This window comes from Triticum urartu, chromosome 7 (genome assembly GCF_003073215.2).
Source record: "Triticum urartu cultivar G1812 chromosome 7, Tu2.1, whole genome shotgun sequence".
In the NCBI taxonomy this organism is placed as follows: domain Eukaryota; kingdom Viridiplantae; phylum Streptophyta; class Magnoliopsida; order Poales; family Poaceae; genus Triticum; species Triticum urartu.
The window spans coordinates 269,167,575-269,191,413 of NC_053028.1; positions in this window are offsets into that span (position 1 = coordinate 269,167,575).

The window sequence follows — 23,839 nt, forward strand, 5'->3', positions numbered from 1 at the left end:
CAAAAGAGGCATTAGTGATAACATTCGTACTAGTTGCATTGTTCTTGATGATAGCAGAGGAAGTTTCAGAAGTGGAGTCAGCATTGCTGCGCTCTAAGCATTTTAGGCATGGAGGCAAAAAAATCATCAGGAAGCTTTTCAGACTGCTCGGCGAAGAGAGTAGCCTTTTCTTTAGTAAGAATGTTATAAGACTCTTTCATTGACTCGAGTTCTTGATTCCTGCTAAGGAGTTCATCTGATAATTCTTTGAAGTCTACTGCAAGAGAATTATATCGGTTGGAAAGATCATCAAAGGTTGAGGAAGGAGCATCATGCTCTTCGGTGAACTCTTGATTTTTCTCCATCTCTTCAACCAATTATCCTTCAAATTTCCTTAGACTTTTCTCAAGTTTCTCAAGTTCATCTTGTTGAGATTTAGCAATTTTAATAAGTTTGGCATAAGTTATGTTGTCCGAGGAAAAATCATTTCCAGTCTTGCGATGTTTAGATGATACATGTTCCTTCGAAGTTTTAGCCATGACGCAAAGATGTGAAGGTACATCATCATCATTGGATGCCTCATCATCAGTATCTATATCGAAATAATATTTGGAGGTTTCCATAGCCATGAAAGCATTTCCTCCATCCAGACCTCTGTAGAATCTTTTAGTATTCGATTCAGACTGTGATGATCCATCTTTGGAGTCTATCGTCATTTCAACACAAATGTTAGCCAGTTGTGACATTCTCTTCATGTTTGATTCAATGATTCCTCTTTGAGTGTCAATGACTGGTCTCCTAGAAGATGAGGAAGATCCTTCATTATTCTAAAGCTTAGTGTGACGGTTCATCCAAGTGAATCCTGAACAATGAAGAGAAAGCCATATGTCTTGGTTTTCGGCTCATATTCTAGCTATGGCAGTCAGCTATAAGTGACCATATTGCTTGCACTTGAAGCACTTCATTTCCCTCGGAGGCTGTTTCTTAGTGGACTTGGATGAATTTACTTCGTCCGTGTTTGATAGAGTTAGATTATGCCTTCATAAGTTATCCAGTCTTTCCATGAGCATTTGAAGTTCCCTTGTGATCAAGTGTTGATTCTGAACACCTTCTTCTTCATCTTGGGAGCTGCCATAGTGTGAAAGAATTTCTCCTTCGCTTTCTAAAGGAGTATCTGGATGACCTTTTTCTGGTTCCATCTTTTCTCCATGAATTGTTAACAGTGTCATGACCTCAACATAGTGAAGATCTTCAAAGTCTGGTCTTTGTTTGATTTCAGCGATGATTGAGTCAAAGGAAACATCAAGAGCATTGAGCAACTTGTTGACAACATCTCTATCAGTGATATTTGTAACTTCTCTCTGATGAAGCCTTTCAACATTATTTGTCAGTCGATCAGTGAGGTCCATGACACTTCTCTTCGAAGACTTCTGAAGTTGGCAAACATAGCACGAAGCATATCAATGTGGGATTCTGTTTGGAGAATTATCCCGTTATGGACATTTTTTAATCCATCTCAGAGTTGCTTTGTAGTTTCAATGTCTCTGAACCGAATGAACATTTCAATGTCTCTGAACTGAATGATCATTCCTCTCGACAGGCTACCGCATATGATATATTTCGCTTGTGCATTTAGGAGGATGTTAGCTTCATCTTCGGGAGTGGGTTTTCTGGATGTTGAATTGTGTACCCATTCTCCACAATCTACCATAGCTCGGTACTGATAGCTTGGAGCCTTATCCTCATTCTTCCTTGCCAATACATGTAGTCATTCCCATCAAAGATATGAAACCTATTAGAGTGTGAAGATCTACTTGTGAACGACATACTCAAAACTCCAAGGTTGTGAGACCTTTAATTTGCAAAGATAGGGAGTACCTGCTCTGATACCAATTGTAGGGACCGAGAGTATATCAACCAGAGGGGGGTGAATGGGAGATTCAAAAATTCTTTTGAATATATTGAATCTGTTCCAGACACAGTAGCGGAATAGGTACGAATGAAATAAGCTTAGGCAAGAAACCTATCGAGGTACAAATCCTTAGGAAGTGATAATGGCATGAGTATAACAGATGATAGGTTTCACTATCATGATAGTAAAGCAGTAAGCAATCAATTACAACAGCAAAATATGATTCCAAATACAAACAGTGAGATGAAAGTGACAAGAGATGCTAGTGCTAGAGTACTGCTCGAATGATAACAGAGATATGTAGCAACTTACTAACGAAAGATAACAGATCAGCCCATAAGAAAATACATAATTGATATCACGCATGAAAAAAACTCCTAGTAGAAATACAAAGAGTAGAATGGACCAGTGATGCTCGATGGCGACAAGAGTAACTGGTAGACCAGTTTGTCCTTCTGCCAAAGGACTACATCTGATTGGAGGGATTTGTGATTGAACACATGAGCAAACCTCTCTCCATCCTTCTCCTTCAACTAGGAGCTGATCGGACTCCAGTTGATCTCACTCGTGGTAGATGCTTATCGGCAATCTCCAAACCTTCGATATACTTCCTTCGCGGACCACAATCACTCTTGGTTGCTGAAGATCTTGCTCGGTGAAGACAACAACTCTTCAACACTCAAGCCGACACCTAACCGTCTAGAGAGTGCGCAACTCTCAAGAGTAATAGGTACAAGAACTCTAACTCAGAACTACTGTGATGCTCAACCACTGTCTAAGTTTTGGTTCTTGGTTTTCTCTCAGTGGATTTTAAACTCAAATCACTCAGAGAGGGGTTGCTCAATCAACCTTCTCAGAAATATTAAGCGGAGAAGCTAGTAGACAACATTGGAGCGGGGTGGCTATTTATAGCTGCAACCTTCCCTGATGGGAAATGACCAAAATACACATGTACATCAATCAATGGTCGAACAACGTGAGTCCAACGATCAAAAATTGAGCACAATGGTAACATTCCTTCTGGAGCAATAAATGCTAACTCCTCAGTTCGAAAGATATCTCCTACAACACTAAAGAACTATGTCTTCTTGTAACAGGTAATCATTCAGAGCATAAAGAGATTTCTCTCATACTTGCATAGGTTTGGGCTAACCATCACAGCAGATCCATTCTTCGAGAACCTATACCCCTCTTAATAGTATGGAGGTGCTAAGACTTAAGAAATAGAAGAATACAAACAAACTAAATTCTATGTCCTCGCTTCGCCTTCGATCTTCTCAGTCACTATCCTTCCTATGAGCTCCGAACCAATTGCTTCACAGTAGCAATAGATTTTAAGGGGTCAACTTATTCACATCAATCTTCTCACCAGAACGGCCTCGAGAGATATGACACTGCATCTCTGTATCTCAAACATCCTTCGGTGAAGTTCCTCGAACTTGACACCAAAGTTGGCATTCTTCTTTGGTTCTGCATGGACTATTTATCGCTGTGTGCACTAGCAAACAAATCAGTCCATGCATGTTTCTGTCAACAATCTCCAAAACACAGGGGGCAAGAATTGCACCAACAAGCACGTCATAGCAGAGCTCGGTCGGAGGCGTACTCACTTATGGTGCATCGACATCATATATGTAAATTTGTACTCGCTCTTGGTTGAGTGTCGATGCACCAAGCTAAGTTGATATGCCTGAAATGTTAGTGACTGCAACTTCACAATATCTGTATAATCAAGAGGGTGAGGAGCTACAGGTAAATCATAACTGAGGGAGTCCTGGATTAGGGGGTCTCCGGACAGCCGGACTATATCCTGTGGCCGGACTGTTGGACTATGAAGATACGAGATTGAAGATTTCGTCCCGTGTCCGGATGGGACTCTACTTGGCGTGGAAGGCAAGCTAGGCAATACAGATATGGATATCTCCTCCTTTGTAACCGACCTTGTGTAACCCTAGCCCTCTCCGGTGTCTATATAAACCGGAGGGTTTTAGTCCGTAGGACAACATACAATCATACCATAGGCTAGCTTTTAGGGTTTAGCCTCTCCGATCTCATGGTAGATCAACTCTTGTACTACTCATATTATCAACAATAATCAAGCAGGACGTAGGGTTTTACCTCCATCAAGAGGGCCCGAACCTGGGTAAAACATCGTGTCCCCTGCCTCCTGTTACCATCCGCCTTAGACGCATAGTTCCGGACCCCCTACCCGAGATCCGCCGGTTTTGACACCGACAATAACCTTCATAATTTTTATCAAGTTGCACATTAATTATGTCTAAAATATTTACCATTGGCGGTAGTTTTCGGATATTGTGCATTCCATCCTTCATCCCCGTGTTCCACTGGCTCATTTTCCAAGCATTCTTCTTCTCGTGGCTCGATGATATCTTTATGTTCCTACATAAGGTTATGTTCCTGCGAAATAGTGACTTGGGAGGTTGCGGTCGGCCGCATGTCATAGTCCAAGAATAAAGGATTTTCATGAAAATCACAATCTACACAAAAAATCATGGACATCCTCTATCAAAACTTTGTGCTTAGTAATGTCTTTAGTTGGGAATCTCTCAGCCCAACCTAAAAGCTCATAGGATCTAAGCATTAACATTATCTCCTCCATGACTTCAACTTTGTCATAAGGGTAGTCACCATCGTTGTAGATCTCACAACTGGGTGTGGGTGATCTTTGTAGAAAAAGCTCATGTGGACAGTGGATTCGCATTGTAACTTCAAGATTAAAGAGGTTACATGATCCAACACCAAAAATTGCTCACCCACAACAATACCTTTTTGGGAGTGCCGGTATTCTTCATATACCCTTCCTCTTCCATTAGCTCGTTTCATTATGGCAACTATGTCTTCACCGGACTTCTCAAAGCAAGACATTTTTTTTGTACTTTTGGGGTAAGATAAAAACGACAAGATAAATAGCAACAAACAAAAATAAACTATGTGCGAGTGGGTCAGTAATAACCAAGCGCTATGCTCCCCGGCAACGGTGCCAGAAAATGCTTGATGACCTTCTGGAACTGGCAGGGCACGGAGTGAGCTTGTGGCTATCTTATACGTCCATTTTGCATCATGTTTTTATGTTGACATTTATTGCATTATGGATTGCTATTTTACTTTATGATACAATTCTTATGCCTTTTCTCTCTTAATTTGCAAGTTTCACATAAAGAGGGAGATTGTTGGCACCTGGAATTCTGGACCGGAAAGGGCTATATCGGAGGCATTTTTCTAAACATCTCCAAATGAGATGAAAATTGACGAAGAATTATTTTGGAATATATAAAAATTATTGGCGAAATAAGTACCATAGGGTGAGTCACCAGGCAGCCACAGGCTTGGGGGGTGTGCCCCCTGAGCTTGTGGTGAGCCTAGCAGGCCTCTGGGGCCCATCTTCACCTATATGATGCCATTTGCCCTAGAAAAAAAACCAGAAGGAAGGTTTCAGGACGAATCGCCGCCGTCTCGAGGCGGAACCTGGGCTGGAGCACTTTTGCTCTCCGGCAGAGAGATTCCGCTAGGGAAACTTCCCTCCAGAAGGGGGAAATCAAAGCCATCATCATCACCAAGGATTCTCTCATCATGGGAGGACCAATCTTCATCAACATCTTCACCAACACTATCTGATCTCAAACCCTAGTTCATCCCTTGTATTCAATCTTTGTCTCAAAACCTCAGATTGGTACTTGTGGGTTGCTAGTAGTGCTGATTACATCTTGTAGTTGATGCTTGTTGGTTTATTTGGTGGAAGATCATATGTTCAGATCCATTATGCTATTCAATACCCCTCTGATCTTGAACATTAATATGCCTTATGAGTAGTTACATTTGTTCTTGAGGACATGGGAGAAGTCTTGTCATAAGTAATCATGTGAAAATTTGGTATTCGTTCAGTATTTTGATGATATGTATGTTGTTGTTTCCCTTAGTGGTGTTATGTGAACATTGACTACATGACACTTCACCATCTTTGGGCCTAAGGGAAAGCATTGTGGAGTAGTTATTAGATGATGGGTTGCTAGAATGACAGAAGCTTAAACCTAGTTTATGTGCTATTCCGTAAGGGCTGATTTGGATCCATATGTTTCATGCTATGGTTAGATTTATCTTAATTCTTCTTTCGTAGTTGCGGATGCTTGCGAGAGGGGGTAATCATAAGTGGAAGGCTTGTTCAAGTGAGAACAACACCCAAGCACCGGTCCACCGACATATCAAATTATCAAAGTAACGAACACGAATCAAACAAACATGATGAAAGTGACTAGATGAAATTCCCGTGTGTCCTCAAGAACGCTTTGCTCATTATAAGAGACCTTTCCAGCCTGTCCTTTGCTACAAAAAGGACTGGGCTACCTTGCTGCACCTTTGGTACCATTACTATTACTTGCTCGTTACAAATTGCCTTGCTACAAAACTACCTGTTATCGACAATTTCAGTGCCTACAGAAAATACCTTGCTGAAAACTGCTTGCCATTTCCTTCTACTCCTCGTTGGGTTCAACACTCTTACTTATCGAAAGGACTATGATTGATCCCCTATACTTGTGGGTCATCACTCGCCCATAGATTTTCCGGTCTCTTCCCGAAGCTTCTAGGGTCCCTTCTGGTCCAGAAAAAATCACTGTAAAGTTTGATCGTGTTTCGACTTCGTTTGGTTTTGATTTTCTGAAAAACAAAAAACTTGTAGAAAATAGGAACTGGCACTGGGCACTGAGTTAATAGGTTAGTTCCCAAAACTGATATAAAATTGCATATGAAGTATCCAATATTGATAATATAATAGCATGAAAGAATAAAAAATGTTGGAGATGTATCAGGGGGCTACCACAATTACACTTTCAAGCAAATTCATAAATCATTCAAGTTCTAATATGTTGTCTTCGGACGAAGCCTAGCATACTCCTTGAGGGATACTAGTTATACCTGAATATATTGTTTGAACCATCAAAATGAATTGTAAAAACTTGGTAAAAAAGCATACCTCAAAGCCTTTCACTAGGCCATGGAATGTTTCAAGTACTCTAGCTTTGGCGGACCAAAACTGGTTTTAGGTTGTGTCGAGCATGACACGGTCATTGGGAAGGATGGAGGAGCTGCTCAAAGCTACCTCCATCATCGTTGGCGCTCCAATAACTCGGCCCCTCCATGGCCGAGCATCTAAGTAGTCCTCGGTGCCCCACCCTCAGTTGACGATGGAAGGGGCGCCCCTTGTTGGTCCCATGGCTCTATGTCGGTGTAGTGAACATCGGGTGTTCATACCTCTGACCACTGATACGTCTCCAATGTATCTATAATTTTTTATTGTTCCATGCTATTATATTATCAATCTTGGACATTTATGCATTATTATGCTATTTCATGTCATTTTCTAGGACTAAGTTATTAACCTAGTGCCGAGTGCCAGTTGTTGTTTCCCCCTTGTTTTTGTCTTTACAGAAAATCAATACCAAACAGAGTCCAAATGGAACAAAACTTTTTGATGATTTTCCTTGGACTACAAGACACCCTAGAAGCTTTGGGAGGAGGCCGGAAGGGCCACGAGAGGGCCACAAGCTCAGGGGGCGGCAAGCTTGTAGGCCCCTCGTGGCACTTCTAACCCAAATCCGTCTTCTATAAATACCCAAATATTCCCCATAGACCAGAGGGCACACCAAAAATACCTTTTCACCGTCGCAAGTTCCTGTCTTCTTGAGACCCCATCTCGGGACCTTTTCCGACACTCTGCCTGTTGGGGATGTAACCCCATGATATAACCTGCCATGATTAGGCCGGGTCATCTAGGTGGCGGCTTAGGAGCAAGGGTCTAGATGGGTCAGGGCGCCCAGGAGCAAGACAGTTGGGCGGCTCACAGAGTGGGCCGGCTTAGGGCCTAGTGTCCGAAGATGGTGACTCGTGGCCTCGAAGTCCAAGTCGCTAGGAGTTCCCTTACTTAGGAGACAAGTTGTAAACATACTAAGTCACGGATCGTAGTACGACCCGAACTCTTGTAAACCATGGATCTCGACCTATATATAAAGGCGGGTCTCAGGGGCAGATAGGACTAAGTTACAATCAATCAATAGCTAGGTCAAGCGAATCAACTCCCTTGTAATTGATCAACCAAAAATAAGCAAACAAGCAGGAAGTAGGCTATTACCTCGATCGTGAGGGGCCAAACCTGGGTAAATTTGCGTCTCTCGATTCCGATTAACCCCGACAAGCTAATCACCTAGTTGCGATGGCCTCACGTCTAAGTCCTCACACTAGGACATCTGCCATGAAAAAACCACGACAATTGGCGCCCATCGTGGGGCCAGCGCATGATGGTTTCAAGTTCTTGAAGGGCTCTTTCCCAGGGATCGAGGGATATGCCGTTGGCAGGATGATCAAGAGTCGTTGCAGAAAGCTCTACATTGATGACGCCGGCTGGGGCCTCGAGGCCGACTCAATCGAGTATGGGTACCTTGTCCCCTTCGGTGGAATCCACACCTTCATTGGCAAAATCGGCGAATTTGAGACTAAGCCGAACACCTGCATCGACCTCGTCGAGCTGGCTCGGCACGCGCAACCCGCCCGGATCCAAGCCGACCGGAAGCATGTCTTTGTTGGTTTCACGCAGGGCGTAGAACTCATGGAGAATTCCATATATGGAGGAGAGACTCTCGTCTACTCAGGTGATGAGTCCTCGATAGGCGAGACAAAGTCAATCTACCAGCTTCAAGAAGGCGGGCTTGGGGGATGTTCTAATGGCGACATTATTTTGGACCCCTACGAGTCATCGTGCCGAGCCGCCATCTTCATGGCAGGGACTGCGCCGGCTCTCAACACCACAGCGGCTGGAGCGACTGCGACAACTGACCCTTCAGCATCCGGCTCAGTCAGGCCTCTGGCTCAAGGTCTGCCTGAGCTGATGACCACCCTGACAACCTTGCCGGGGGCCGAGGTCAATACGAAAAACCAGACAGAACGCAATGCGGAGATTGCGAAACTTTAGGAGCAGATGACTAAGGCCTAGGAGGATATCAATGCCAAAAACACCCGGACGGCCGAGTTGCAAGCCCAGATTAATGCAGAGGCGGGGCGTCTGAAGACGAAGGCTTGGTGTCTAAACATTGAGTAGAATGCTTCCAACGCGGTTCATCAGCAGAGATACCGAAGCTGTTTGCCGCCGAGCTACGAGCCCGCATGTTTGTTCAACACACCAGGGGCAGGCCCAAGTACTCCAGGAGCACCGATTATACCCCAATTAACCTCTAATGCACCAGGGAGCAGAGTGGTGGCGCAACCGCTCCAGTTAGAGCCAGCTAGAAGGGAGGAGCCGGCCCCCGACCCTCGCCTTGCTCGGACGCCACCACCACACTTCCCGACACCGCCGAGTCACTTCTCCAATCCGGTGGATAACATGGTAGTAGCGACAACTCGACTTACTGCGATTCCTATCACCGGCGAGTCACCGGTTGAAGTTGAAACCCGGAACGCCATTGAACTGTTGTAGATGGTGATTGCTCAGCAGGCTAATTACTCTTACAATCGGCATCGTGTACATTCGACACTGCTGGCGAGCCGTAGTTACAGCCGGCATGCTGAGTCACCGGTAGTTTCCAGCAGCGAACGACATCGTAACCCGCCCCATAACCCGAGGGCTGATGCTTAAGCAATTGTGGACGATGCAAGAGCCCGTCATAGGGCGGAAGCAGCAAACCAGGGGGCTTATCAGACACCCCCGGTAGTTCCTTCAGCCTCGGTGGGGGCCAGGCCGAATGTCAGAGCCATTAGAGTGCCATACCTAGTGTCGGCTTTACATGATGAGCGCATGCCTAAAGATTGTAAAGGTCCCGCCAAGGTACCTAACTACATGGCGGATCTCCCTCCAGAGGCTTGGATTGAGAGCTACGAGCTGGCCATGGATATGTTGGACGTCAGTGATGTGGTATGTGCCAAGTATTTCGATGCTGGAGGGCTGGCTCGCACATGGTTGAAAAACCTTCCCCTAATTGTATCAACACCTGGGCGGAGTTGAAGGAGCGCTTCATCAGAAATTTTCAAGGAACCTGCAAGCAATCGATGACCATTGTGGATTTAGAGCACTGCGTACAATGTGAGGATGAGTCGGCCCATCATTGGACCCGCCAGGTCACTGCCATTATCCACTCTTCCGACAACATCGGGGCGGCTCAAGCCATTCTGATCCTGGAAAAGAACTATCGCTTTTAGCCTCTTATAAGCAGAAGTTAGGGCGGCTTAAGCGTAAGTGCATGGATATGGGCAATCTGATGGACGTGCTTACTAGATACGCTGATTCTGATGGTACGAAGGATCCCAGCTCTGATGAGGATAAGTTGAGTAAGGTCAAGAAAAGTAGTGGTGGCAAGGGTCAGCAACAGAATGCCTCGGTGCAGAATGGTAATCAGAATAACCAGGGCAATGGTGGAAAGCGCAGACACCTTGACGGCGGGTCAGATTTTGTAGCTAATACTAATGCAAAGTTCCAAAATCAGCATCATAATGGAAAGCAGACTTATAATGAGGGGAAGCCCAATAATTATGAGGAATCCCTTAATGGGACGTGTTCGAAGCACAGTTATCCTAACAAGCCATCTAGTCATGCTTGGAAGGATTGTTATATCATGCAAGAGTACAAGAACCAGTCATTTCAACATCATGGCAATAATAATGGGCTGCCAGGCGGGTCAGGCTCTGGCGGTTTCCAGGGAGCCGGCTTTGGTGGCGGCGGCTCAAACTCTGGCTATTAGGGCTAGGGGAACCATGGTGGTCACAATCAACAATCTGGTTAAGGTAATCACAACCAAATAATCAAGTAGGATAGGAGAGTAATCCTAAGCAACTTAACAGTGGAAACTATCATGTTTTCACTACGAGCACGTGCAAGCATGACCGGAAAGTCCATAAGCAGGCTATCAATGCGGTTGAATCGGCGGTACCACATTATTTGAGGTGGTCGGAGCACACAATAACGTGGAGCCGAGCAGATCACCCACCGCAGGTTGATGATCTGGGTCATCTGGCCCTGATGTTAGCCCCTCAAGTGGGTGGTTACAAGTTCACAAAGGTTCTTATGGATGGAGGAAGCAATATCAACATATTTTACTATGACACTTTTTGATGGATGAATCTGATATAGAAGGATCTTAAGCCGTCTTCTACGGTCTTTCATAGAGTTCTCCCTGGCAAGTCGACTCACCCTGTGGGGAAGATTGCTATGGGAGTGGCCTTTGGTGATGAGTATAATTATAGGGTCGAGACACTGTGGTTCGAGGTGGTTAAAATCAAGAGTCCATATCGTGCGTTGTTTGGAGGGCCGACTTATGCCAAGTTCATGGCTCACCCTTGTTATATCTGTCTGCAGCTTAAGATTCTTGGGTCATGAGGAACAATTACGATTCATGATAATCATAAGAGAACTTTGGAGTGTGAAGAAGGAGATGCTGCTTATGCGGAGGCGTCTTGTGCTACTGATGAGCTCAAGTTTTATAAAGATAATGTTGACCGGCTAATATGACCCCTTTGAAAAAAACCACCACTAAGAAGGACCCTCTGCTCAAATTTAAATCGGCAAAGGACACACAGCAAGTTGAATTTGTCCCTGGTGATGCTTCACAATAGTTCACCATTGGGATGGGGGTGGATCCTAAATAGGAAAGCACGCTCATTGAGTTCATCCGTGAGAATTGGGACATCTTTGCATGGAAACCTTATGACATGCCGGGTGTACCAGAATTCACTGAGCACCATCTTAATGTGGATCCTGAGATGAAACATGTTCAACATCTCCTCCGTCATTTTAACGAGGAGAGGCGTAAGGCTATTGGAGAAGAGGTGGCCCGGCTCCTAGCTGCCGGGTTCATAACTGAAGTTTTTCACCCTCAGTGGATGGCTAATCATGTGCTTGTGCTCAAGAAGAATGGCACTTGGCATATGTGTGTTGATTACACAGATCTTAACAAGGCTGGTCCAGTTGATCCATTTGCTCTTTTCCATACTGACCAAATCATTGATGCCACGGTGGGTTGTGAGAGTTTATGTTTCCTGGATGCTTATTCTGGTTATCATCAGATCAAGATGGCAGTTGAGGATCAGGAGAGGACTGCCTTCATCACCCCCTTTGGAGCTTTCGATTATGTCTCTATGCCTTTTGCACTAAAGAGTGCTCAGGTGACTTAACAATGCTATGTTCAGAATTGCTTTCATGGGAAGATTGGACGCAATGTTCATGTTTATGTGGATGACATTGTGGTAAAATCTAGGAAGAAGGAATCCTTGCTTGATGACTTGAAGGAAACCTTTGACAATCTCCGGCTGTACAAGATGATGCTTAACCAGGCCAAGTGCGTCTTTGGTGTATCGACAGGAAAATTACTAGGTTTTCTGGTTTCAGAAAGGGGCATCGAAGCTAACCCGGAGAAGACTGAGGCTATCACCTCTCTGTCTATGCCGACCTGTATCAATGACATTCAGCGCCTGGCGGGTCGTATTACAACCCTGAGCCGGTTTATAAGCCACTTGGGCGAGAAGGTGATTCCCCTGTACCAGATGATGAAGAAGACTAATCATTTCGTCTGGAGCGATGCTGCTAATGAGGCATTTGAGGCGCTTAAGAAGCAGTTAGCTGAGCTGCCTATCTTGGCTGCTCCAATTGACAAAGAGCCTTTGCTCCTGTACGTGGCAGCTAATAACAAGGCCGTTAGCGTAGCAGTGGTCATGGAGTGATGTCGCTTGAAACTGCGTTGCTATTTCCCCAAAGAGGTAGGGATGTTGCAGTACAACTACAATAAGTATTTTCCTCAGTTGTGAAACAAGGTATCAATCCAGTAGGAGAACCAAGCAACACTATGTAAACAGTACTTGTAAACAAAGAACAAATACTTGCAACCCGACGCGTATGAGGGGTTGTCAATCCCTCTTCGGTAACGACGCTAGAAATTGTCAAGTTGACGGGATAAAAATTGTGGTAGATTGGATAAATAGATCTCGATAAAATGCGAAATAAAATAAGTAACAAAAAAGTGCAGCAAGGTATTTTTGGGTTTTTGGAATAATAGATCTGAAAACAAAAGCGAATAAAAATAGATCTCAAAGCAAATATGATAAAGAATAGACCTCGGGGCCGTATATTTCACTAGTGGCTTCTCTCAAAAATATAAAATGGAAAATAATGTAAATTTCAAGGAGATGAGATTTGTGATTAGGAACCTAACATATGTTGATGATGTCTCCCTGGCAACGGCGCCCGGAGTTCCTTTTGATGTCGCTTGAAACTGCGTTGGTATTTCCCCAAAGAGGAAGGGATGAAGCAGTACAACTACAATAAGTATTTTCCTCAGTTGTGAAACCAATGTATCAATCCAGTAGGAGAACCAAGCAACACTATGTAAACAATACTTGTAAACAAAGAACAAATACTTGCAACCCGACGCGTATGAGGGGTTGTCAATCCCTCTTCGGGTAACGGCGCTATAAATTGTCAAGTTGACGGGATAAAAATTGTGGTAGATTGGATAAATAGATCTCGATAAAACGCGAAATAAAATAAGTAATAAAAAAGTGCAGCAAGGTATTTTTGGGTTTTTGGAATAATAGATCTGAAAACAAAAGCGAATAAAAATAGATTTCAAAGCAAATATGATAAAGAATAGACCTCGGGGCCGTATATTTCACTAGTGGCTTCTCTCAAGAAATAGCACATGGTGGGTAAATAAATTACTCTTGGGAAATTAATAGAAAATTGAATAATTATGATGATATCCAAGGCAATGATCAATATATAGGCATCACGTCCAAGATTAGTAGACCGACTCCTGCCTGCATCTACTACTATTACTCTACACATCGACTACTATCCAACATGCATCTAGTGTATTAAGTTCATGGAGAAATGGAGTAATGCAATAAGAACGATGACATGATGCAGATGAGATCTATTCATGTAGGAATAGCCCCCATATTGTTATCCTTAATATCAAGGATACATGCGTGTCTTGCTGCCCCTTCTGTCACTGGGAAAGAACACCACAAGATCGAACCCATCACAAAGCACCTCTTCCCATGGAAAGTGTTGGTATGGACGGTACTTGTGGATACGGCTAGCCGTGGAATGTGAAAGAATGGTGGAAAAGAAATAAAATTTATTTTTTGTTCGGGAACCGCCTATGACAAATCTAGCATGGAAAGTGTTGGGAATTACTCGGTCGTTTTTGTTGATGGGAAAAGTATGCCTCTCAAATTGTTTTGTCTCTCAATTTAAGCTTTGAGCTCTGGCACCTCTACAAATCCCTACTTCCCTCTGTGAAGGGCGTTTCTATTTACTTTATGCATTTTTATTTTTATTTAAGTCTCCACCTTCTCTTATAAATCACCAACTAAGGGGCACTATGATCGTACTTGAGCATTGGATGTAGCTAATATGCGAGTGTGTTTCATGAATGGATCAATGATTGAGCATGATGGGCTAGGGATAACTTTCTTTAGTGTTGATATTTTGAAAGACATGGTTGCTTGTTGATATGCTTGAGTATTGTAATCTTCACATCAAAACTAGACTATTGTTTTGAATCATATAAAAGTCCAAATGTCCATGCTACAAAAGAAAAGAATATGTGATGAACATGTTAGGCAACATTCCACATCAAAGATTTTGTTTTTATCATTTACCTACTCGAGGACGAGCAGAAATTAAGCTTGGGGATGCTGATACGTCTCCAACATATCTACCATTTTTTATTGTTCCTGCTGTTATATTATCATTCTTGGATGTTTTACAATCATTTTATAGCAACTTTATATCATTTTTTGGGACTAACCTATTGACATAGTGCCCAGTGCCAGTTGCTATTTTTGCTTGTTTTTTACATCACAGAAAATCAAACGGAGTCCAAATGCAACGAAACTTTTGGAGAATTTTTATGGACCATAAGGAACAACATGGGCCAAAGAAGTACCAGAGGGGTGCCCCGAGGGGGCACAACCCACCTGGGCGCGCCCGGGGGCCTAGGCATGCCCTGGTGGGTTGTGCCCACCTCGGTGTCATGGGTAGACACGATCACCTATGGGGCCATCAGCCCCTTATGGTTCAGCAGGGGGAGACCACGTAGCACAAAGAGCAGAAGCCCTAAAGTAGCACGACAATGGTGACGCTGGTGGTTTTTACCCAGGTTCGGGCCGCTGGGAAGCGTAAAACCCTACTCCTGCTTTGGTGGATTTGGGTGGAAGACACGACCAACACACATCGTTCAAGCCCGGCAAGGGTGCCTCGGGGAGAGCAGCTACGCGCGTACAAGTGTGCTAGGGTTCGAATCCTTTTCTAGGTTGCCATGGCCCTCCTTTTATAGGCTAAGGGGTTACCACAGTGGCAAAACAGTCATTATCTACTGATTAGATAGCCAAGAGTGCTATCATACCTAACTCTGGCAGTTAGGACAAAGTGCATTAAATGTATTGCTAGGTGTCACACTGAGGATGCAGCCCGGCAAGCCTGCCACGCTGCTTAGTCATCTTCTACCCGTCTGCATGACATGCCTCTGGAGGGGTGTCATATAGGGGGAATCTCCCTCCCGAATGGCTGCCACATGCCAAACGACAACCACTTAATCACTTGGGGGCTTGACACCACACTGATAAGTGACTTGCGTCGCTGTGCGGTGGAGCGGTGGGGTCTTGGTGGCCCTGGCAAGCCTGTCGGGGAAACCTTGGATTCATCCTTGGGGCGGCCTCGACCTGACCAGGCTCGTCTGCCGGCTAGGGAGGTTTTCCCTTAGTGACATCTTGCTGCCATAGCTTGTCTTGGTCTTCTTGATCCGCCCTTTGATTTCTCAAAGGGCTATCTTTCTGGCTTGGACTTGTCTTGGATGCTTGGTGGAGTTGTATCTTCGCTGTTGTACATGTGTACAGTACGGGCAACATACGTGAGGGTTTGTTGCACCAACAGGAGCTCCCGGGCCTGGTCTAAACATGCTGCCGAGTACCCTTGGGGTAGGCCCTGTCAGGTACACAGGCAGTGCACTTGCGGTGGCCCTCTTCTTTTCTTTGATATTTCCTTTGCTTCTTCATTAACCTGTGTTTGAGTCAGTTTCTAGTTTTCCCGTGCGTCATGCAAGACGTCATGGGGGAGATTTATGCCACGATCCGTAGTCGCCCACGTTACACGTTCACAGGGTGGTAACTGCCATTCCACTGGTTCTTTCGCTCCTGCCATTTCTGCCATGTACGCTACATGCATTGTGCAGGGTTGGTGGCAGATGCGGAGGGCACGGGAATGAGTGTCATGGCAGAAAGCCAGGTGCCACAGATAGGCGCAAGAGGTCGGCCTGGATTCTGTGTGGCGTTGGTGATGCAGAGGAGTCGGATTGGTGGAGCGGGGCGGTTGCCTCCTGGGTGAGGAGCCATCCCCCGGCTATGTTCACCTATGAAAGGGGATGTGGGTAAGGTGCTTACTTACACCAATCTCCTCCTCCTTCCTTCTGGCATCTCCTCTCCACCATGGCAAGGGGGAGAGAGCCTGGTGGTACTCCAGCTGCTCGACAACGCCTCCCTCCTCCCGCTGGGGACAAAGGGGCGGAGCCCAGCATAAGAGGGGGCGCTAGAGGAATGGGATGCAGTCATCGTGGTGCCCGGGGCCGAGAAGGACATGGAGGTGCATTGACCGCCCCTCCTCCCGCTGTTCCAGATCCAAACGAAGGCCATGTCGGGAACCAGCCTGTAACATCCCAAAATTCTGAATTTTGGAATGTTATAATAAATAGCTAGTTTTGATTGTTGTGTGATTGATTGACTGAAAGTGAGTGAATTCGAATTTTTTTGAAAGTTAAATGAGAGGGAATAAAAGGACTTTCCCAAACTTTCATTTATGATCTCTGGGAATTCAAATTCTTTTCAAATACAAAACCCTGGAGAGAAGATGACATGACTTCTTCCATTTAAATAAATGAAAAGGGTTTTGAAAAGATTTGAATTTCATTTGGAAATATTTTTAATTCAGAAACTTCAAGCAACTCAATGATTTTCATGAGAGAAGATAAAATGACTTCTTCAAATTATATGAAATATGAGTTGGGAGTTTTAAAATGATCAAATTCAAAGTCCTTTTTAAATTATTTTCAATTTGGAGTTATTTGGGTTTTATTCAAATTATTTTTCTCCAAAAATAAAATATACGGAAAATAGGGTAACATGATTCCCTACAATAAAAAATTAGAGAAAAATTAATTTGAAATCATTTTGGTATTTTTAAAATGATTTTATTGAGTTTTTATTGCACCAGTAGCACTGTCTGATTTATTCAAATTTTTGTGAATTTTATTTGGTGCCAGAAAAATGTCCACGTCGTAGAAAATCTTTTTCTGAAAATTTTGATATATTATATGCCTATATAATATTTTTAATTATTTTGTTTTTATTATTTTAATTGTTTGGAAAATGTTTTTTTAAAACTTCTTCGCCGACTGGGCCGGCCCAGCACCCAACCGGGCGAGGCCAAGCCAGCCCAGCCGACCGTGCCGTCTCCCTCCTCGCGTTGGAGACCGGCGGCCGCACGCCTCCCGAGCGCCGACCTCGGCGTTCGTGTCCAATCCGGCCTCCTCTGCCCCCTCCTCCAAGCTTCGCGCCGCCCCTCTCCTGTATATAATCCAGAGCCCCGGGCCCTGCCTCTCTCTCTCTCCCCGCATCTTGCTGCCTCCCGCCACGATGCGCCGCCGTCGTGCAGACCGCCGCGGCCGCGCCGCACTCGCCGCTTCTCGCCGTCCCGTGCCGCTAGCTGCTGCCGCTGCCGCTTGCCGCCTAGCACCGCCCCCGCCGCCGTAGCCACCTCCCGCGCCGCGCAGCCCCGCCGCCGTCTCGCCGTTGCCGCATCGCATCCGCCGCCGCACTTCCCGTTGCAGTCGCCGGAAACCACCGCCCCATTGACCCGCCGTGGACCGGTAAAACCGCCCGGTCCAATCTGGTTTATTTTTAGCCTTCGGTTCTTTTGTTTAAACCCGGTTTTTCTTAATAACCTAGTTAAGTAGTGAACGTTCGTTGTTTTAGTCTTCGCAGCGAACATTTTCGTCATATAAGTTCCTGTAGCGAACGTTTGCTATTTAGTCTTTTTCTTTTATTTTAGTTTTCTACCAGGGACCCATTTGTGAGTATTTTATTTATAGATTGGCCCCTGTTTTTCATACTAGCATAACTTTTTTACTCGTTAGTCCAAATCCAACGAAACCAACGCTCACTTCTTCATTATGATCCCCTCCATCTAGTAATCCAACTTAAACATGTTTTTGAAAGTTTAAATTTTTTAATTAGACTAGATTTGAATTCAAATTTTGTTTGATCATAACTTGAGTTTCGTAGCTCCGTTTGAGTTGATTCTTTTTGCAAATCGAAGCCCTTGACCTAAACTTTCTGATAAGGCCAAATTCACATAATTTTGGTACTGTTAGAAATTGTTTTATGTTGCAAGAGTTATTTTCTTGGTTTTGAAGTTTTCCGAATCGTCTTCTTCGATCTTTCTGATCTTTTGAGTGATTGCTTATGTGTGGTTACTATTGCTTGCTTACGATAGATTGATCGGAGTGTGACGAGTAGAATTATCAAGATTTATGAGTGCGAATCATCTTCATCGACATTGCAGGCAAGTTCACACTTTTATCATATCCCTTTATCACCCAGTTTTTATGCATTAGTTCCAATCCTCAAACATTGCATGGTTAGGATGTCATTAACATGTGGGTATCGGGAAGTAGTTGATGAGGTAGAACCTATTGCCCTGTTACATTTAAACCCTTGGGAGTTACTTACGAATTGCTTATATTGCTATGCTATGCTCGTAGATGTGGTTTAGGTGAGTGAAATCCATGACAGATGTGAGATTGTTAATTAATGGTTCAACTTAAGGTGGCAACTTAAATACACATCTGGGTGGATTGAGGCACCTGGAGTACCCAGTGTTGTCTGTATTTTTTGAAATCCCGGATTACCCGTGTGATCTTCCTATTGTAACGCCGTCGATGCGGCTATATCTCCCACGTGTCGAAGCACGACTTAGAGGCATAACCGCATTGAAAGCAATGTCGCAAGTGAGGTAATCTTCACACAACCCATGTAATACATAAGGGAAAGAGATACATAGTTGGATTACAATTGCCACTTCACACAATTACATGAATAAAGCATTACAACATCCAAATACAATCAAGGTCCGACTACGGAACCAAAATAAAAGAAGACTACCCCAAAAGCTACACAGATCCTCGATCGTCCCGACTGGGCTCCACTACTGATCAACTAGATCGAAACAAGACAAAGGACAAGATCTTCATCGAGCTCCTCCTTGAGCTTGGTTGCGTCATCTGCACGGTATCCTCGGCACATGCAAGCTGGTTTTGGAAGTATCTGTGAGTCACGGGGACTCAGCAATCTCACACCCTCGCGATCAAGACTATTTAAGCTTATAGGAAGGGTAAAAGGTATGAGGTGGAGCTGCAGCAAGTGACTAGCATATATGGTGGCTAACATACGCAAATGAGAGCGAGAAGAGAGAGCAAAGGCACGGTCGAACAACTATGATCAAGAAGTGATCCTAGAACAACCTACATCAAACATTACTCCAATAGCGTGTTCACTTCCCGGACCCCGCCGAGAAGAGACCATCACGGCAACACACACAGTTGATGTATTTTAATTAAGGTTAACTTCAGGTTTTCTACAACTGGACATTAACAAATTCCCATCTGCCCATAACCGCGGGCACGGCTTTCGAAAGTTCAAAACCCTGCAGGGGTGTCCCAACTTAGCCCATCACAAGCTCTCACGGTCAACGAAGGATATTCCTTCTAGCGGAAAGACCCGATCAGACTCGGAATCCCGGTTACAAGACATCCTTGACAATGGTAAAACAAGTCCAGCAACACCGCCCGAATGTGTCGACAAATCCCGATAGGAGCTGCACATATCTCGTTCTCAGGGCACACTCAGATGAGACATCCTACGAGTAAAACCAACCCTCAAGTTGCCCCGAGGTGGCCCCGTAGTCTACTCGGTCAGACCAACACTCAGAGGAGCACTGGCCCAGGGGGGTTTAAATAAATATGACCCTTGAGTCTGCAGAACCCAAGGGAAAGAAAATGCTAGGTGGCGAATGGTAAAACCAATGTTGGGCATTGCTGGAGGAGTTTTATTCAAGGCGAACTGTCAAGGGGTTCCCATTATAACCCAACCGCGTAAGGAACGCAAAATCCAGGAACATAACACCGATATGACGGAAACTAGGGCGGCAAGAGTGGAACAAAACACCAGGCATAAGGCCGGGCCTTCCACCCTTTACCAAGTATATAGATGCATTAATTAAATAAGAGATATTGTGATATCCCAACAAGTAAACATGTTCCAACAAGGAACAACATCTCCATGTTCCAACAAGGAACAAACTTCAATCTTCACCTGCAACTAACAACACTATAAGAGGGGCTGAGCAGAGCGGTAACATAGCCAAACAACGGTTTGCTAGGACAAGGTGGTTAGAGGCTTGGCTTAACAATATGGGAGGCATGATAAGCAAGTGGTAGGTATCGCAGCATAGGCATAGCAAAAGAGCGAGCATCTAACAAGCAAAGATAGAAGTGATTTCGAGGGTATGGTCATCTTGCCTGAGATCCCGCAAGGAAGAAGAACGAGTCCATGAAGAAGACAAACGGAAGTAGATGAACGGATCCTCACAAACGCAACGTTACCGGATTACCGCGAAGAAGTACACCAGAAAGAAAGCAAACAACATAGTAAAAAATCATCACATAAGCATGGTACGATGCGCAAACAAGTATGATGCATGTCCGGTTTAATGAGGCATGGCATGGCAAAATGCACAAACAACCCTACAAATTATGTGGAGCTCAATATGCAACCCCATTGCATATTGACGAAACACCACATTCAAGTTATTTAGTTTGATCTCGTTTATGTACCCAACAATATTAAATGTTGTTAAAACATGGCAAGAGGGTGAAGCAAAGTAAAACTACCTATCCAGTCAAGTTTAAATGAGGGCGGAACAATAAAACAACAAGTCCGGAAACTCCTCATGTGCATATTTTAGGTTTGGTACTGTTCTGCCCTAAACCATATTTTATGGTTATTAAACATGCAAGATGATGCCACCATGTTAAACTAGGCAAAATTCTACCCCATTTACATATAAAGTTTATTAAAATCCGAGTTACGGTTATTTAGTTATGAATTAAAGCATTTTAACATGGCATAGGGGCAAATTATATGCAAACAACATTTTAAACATTCTAAACATGGATGAAAATGACATATTATGAAACTAGATGAAAAACTAAGCATATTTCTGTAACATCCCAAATTTTCAATTTGGAATGTTATACATTAGATCATCTATGCATATCATATTTTAATTTTGCATTTTGGTAGATCCTAGAAATTCTACGCAACTCAAGGACCCACGGAGAGAGTTGGGGATTTCGTTATTTTCATACTTGAGTTTTCTCAAATTTTGAGAATAGGATCATTTGATTTTGTTATTTTATCGTCAATTATTTCTATTACAAAAATATGAGAGAGGGAATAAAATGACTTTCCCAAAATAAATAAATTTTGAGGATTTAATAACAAAATCAAATAAGATTTTATTTCGGAGTTTTTCGTTATTTTATTTGAATTTAGGAAAAATGTGCGTTTTCAAAATTGCATTTATGCCCCAAATAAATGTTCACCTTGTGCGGCTTGATTTTAGAAGCCCGGGAAAATTTATTTCGGGATTTTTGGAGTCCGTTTAGTATTTCTTTTAATTTTTTTCTTCTGCGCGTAATTATTTAAAAAAAAACGAACCGACCTAGGGGCTGTGTCCGACCCGGACTCCCGGCCCGCGAGGCTTTATAAGCCGGGGGGGGGGGGGAGCCCAGCTAGCCTCAGCCCATGCCTCCCGAACCCTAGCCAGCGCCGCCCCACCGCCACCAATGCCGCCGCCGCCCCGCCGCCGCCGCCTCACGCCGCCCGAGGTGCGCCTCGGTATCCGCGCCGGTTTATTTTTTTTGAAAAACCGTCTGGTTTTTCCATCGTATTTTTTAGTTTCGGTTTTTTAAAATAGATCGGTTTTTCTGATTTATTTAATTAGCGAGCGTTCGTCCGTTCGTTCGTTCTAGTGAACGTTCATCGTTTTTCTTTTTCTCGGATTTAATCCGTGATTTTTCTGATCGTGATTCGTGATCCGATTTTCTTTTTAGTATAACTTTTCGCTCGTTTATCGGAATCAGGCGATTCAAGCGCTTGGAGTTTCGTCTCGAAACCCTCTATCCGTTTAACCAACTTAAACAAGTTTTTGCTACTGTAAAATTTGCCTTAGATCCAGATTAGTAGAACGAAGTTGTTTTCTTTCGCCGTTTGACTTTCGTTGCTTCGTTCGATTTGATTCTTTTTGCAAACCGGAGTTCTTAAGTTGAACCTTCTGGTTAGATCTCTTATTTAACTTTTACCTGTGCATTAGATGAGTACTTATTGTATGCTTGTTTGTTTGTCTACGATAGAATACCCGGAGTGCGCTGCTTGTTACTTCGAATCGCTAGGTTTCCCGGATCATCAGCAAGGCAAGTAACACTTTGATCATACCTTTCCTACTACCCAGTTTTATTGCATTAGATCAATCCTCACACATTGCATGATTAGGATCTAATTAAATTGTGGGATGGGAAGTAGTTGAGGTAGTACCTATTACTTGTTTACTTACAAACCTTTCTGAGTTACTTCTATGTTTGCTTATTATGCCATGCTATGCTAGTAGACGTGGATTGGGTGAGTGATACACATGACAGATGTGAGTTTGTTAATTAATGGTTTATCTAAGGTGGCAACTTAAACACACATCTGGGTGGATCGAGGCACCTGGGTATTCCAGGACTTGCCTGTTTTCTTTTGGACCGCCACCCAAGCTCAAAGGGATCATGAGACTATTCATACTAGAAACTTCGTGTGCAGCCACAAGCTATTATGGGCTCTAGCATAGTTGATTAAGTCGTGCGAACTCTTACAGGGTAGACTAGCAGATGTAGGGGAAAGTAGGTGTAACGGTCTATCCATCGTAAGGTGCTAGCACTTCTGAAAGACTATGTCTCGGTCATCCGTCTTCTCAAACACCATGTAGTGCGAGAAACCAAACGGAGGCGATCGAGTCTTGTGGGGAAAAGTGCGCAAACCTCTGCAGAGTGTAATAAACTAATCATGGTTAGCCATGTCGCCGATTATGGACAATCTTGAGTATCTAGTACTTGGATTATCATGTGAATCTCAACATGTTACCCTAAATTAATTTTGTTGGGCTTTGTTAATGATATTTTTAATTGGGATTGAGGATGCTGTCAACCATTCTCAATGTTTAACAACTACCATGATAGTTAAATAAATTTATTCCTTTGCAGTAGGGAAAATTGGCTTTACGCAAAACTATAACCGTAGAGCTTTCCACCAGCCAAGTATGCATATAGTATAGTTGTTTCATTTCATTACTCTCTATGTGCTACCTTGCCAGCATATTCCATGTGCTGACCCGTTTCGGGCTGCAACGTTAATGTTGCAGACTTTTCAGACAACGATTAAGGAGTTTTTAGGTCGTGGTTCTATACTCAGTGATGCCATTGGAGTTGATGGACTCACTTATCTTCCAAGCCTTCTGCTGTTATCATTATTAGGATGGCCTTAAACCATATTTATTGTAATAAGTTCTCTCTTGAGGCACTCGATGTAATAAGTGTGTGATTGCTACTCTGTTATAAATCCTTCGAGTACCGTGTGGTGTTAGCATTACTGATCCAGGGATGACACCGGAGCACGGAGATCAGACTGTTTGAGGTCTGGTCGCTATAGAGATGGTATCAGAGCACATGCTGACTGTAGGACACGACCACTAAGCTAAAGACCTAGATCACTCCTCACTCTCTTCTCTTCTGACTCCTCATC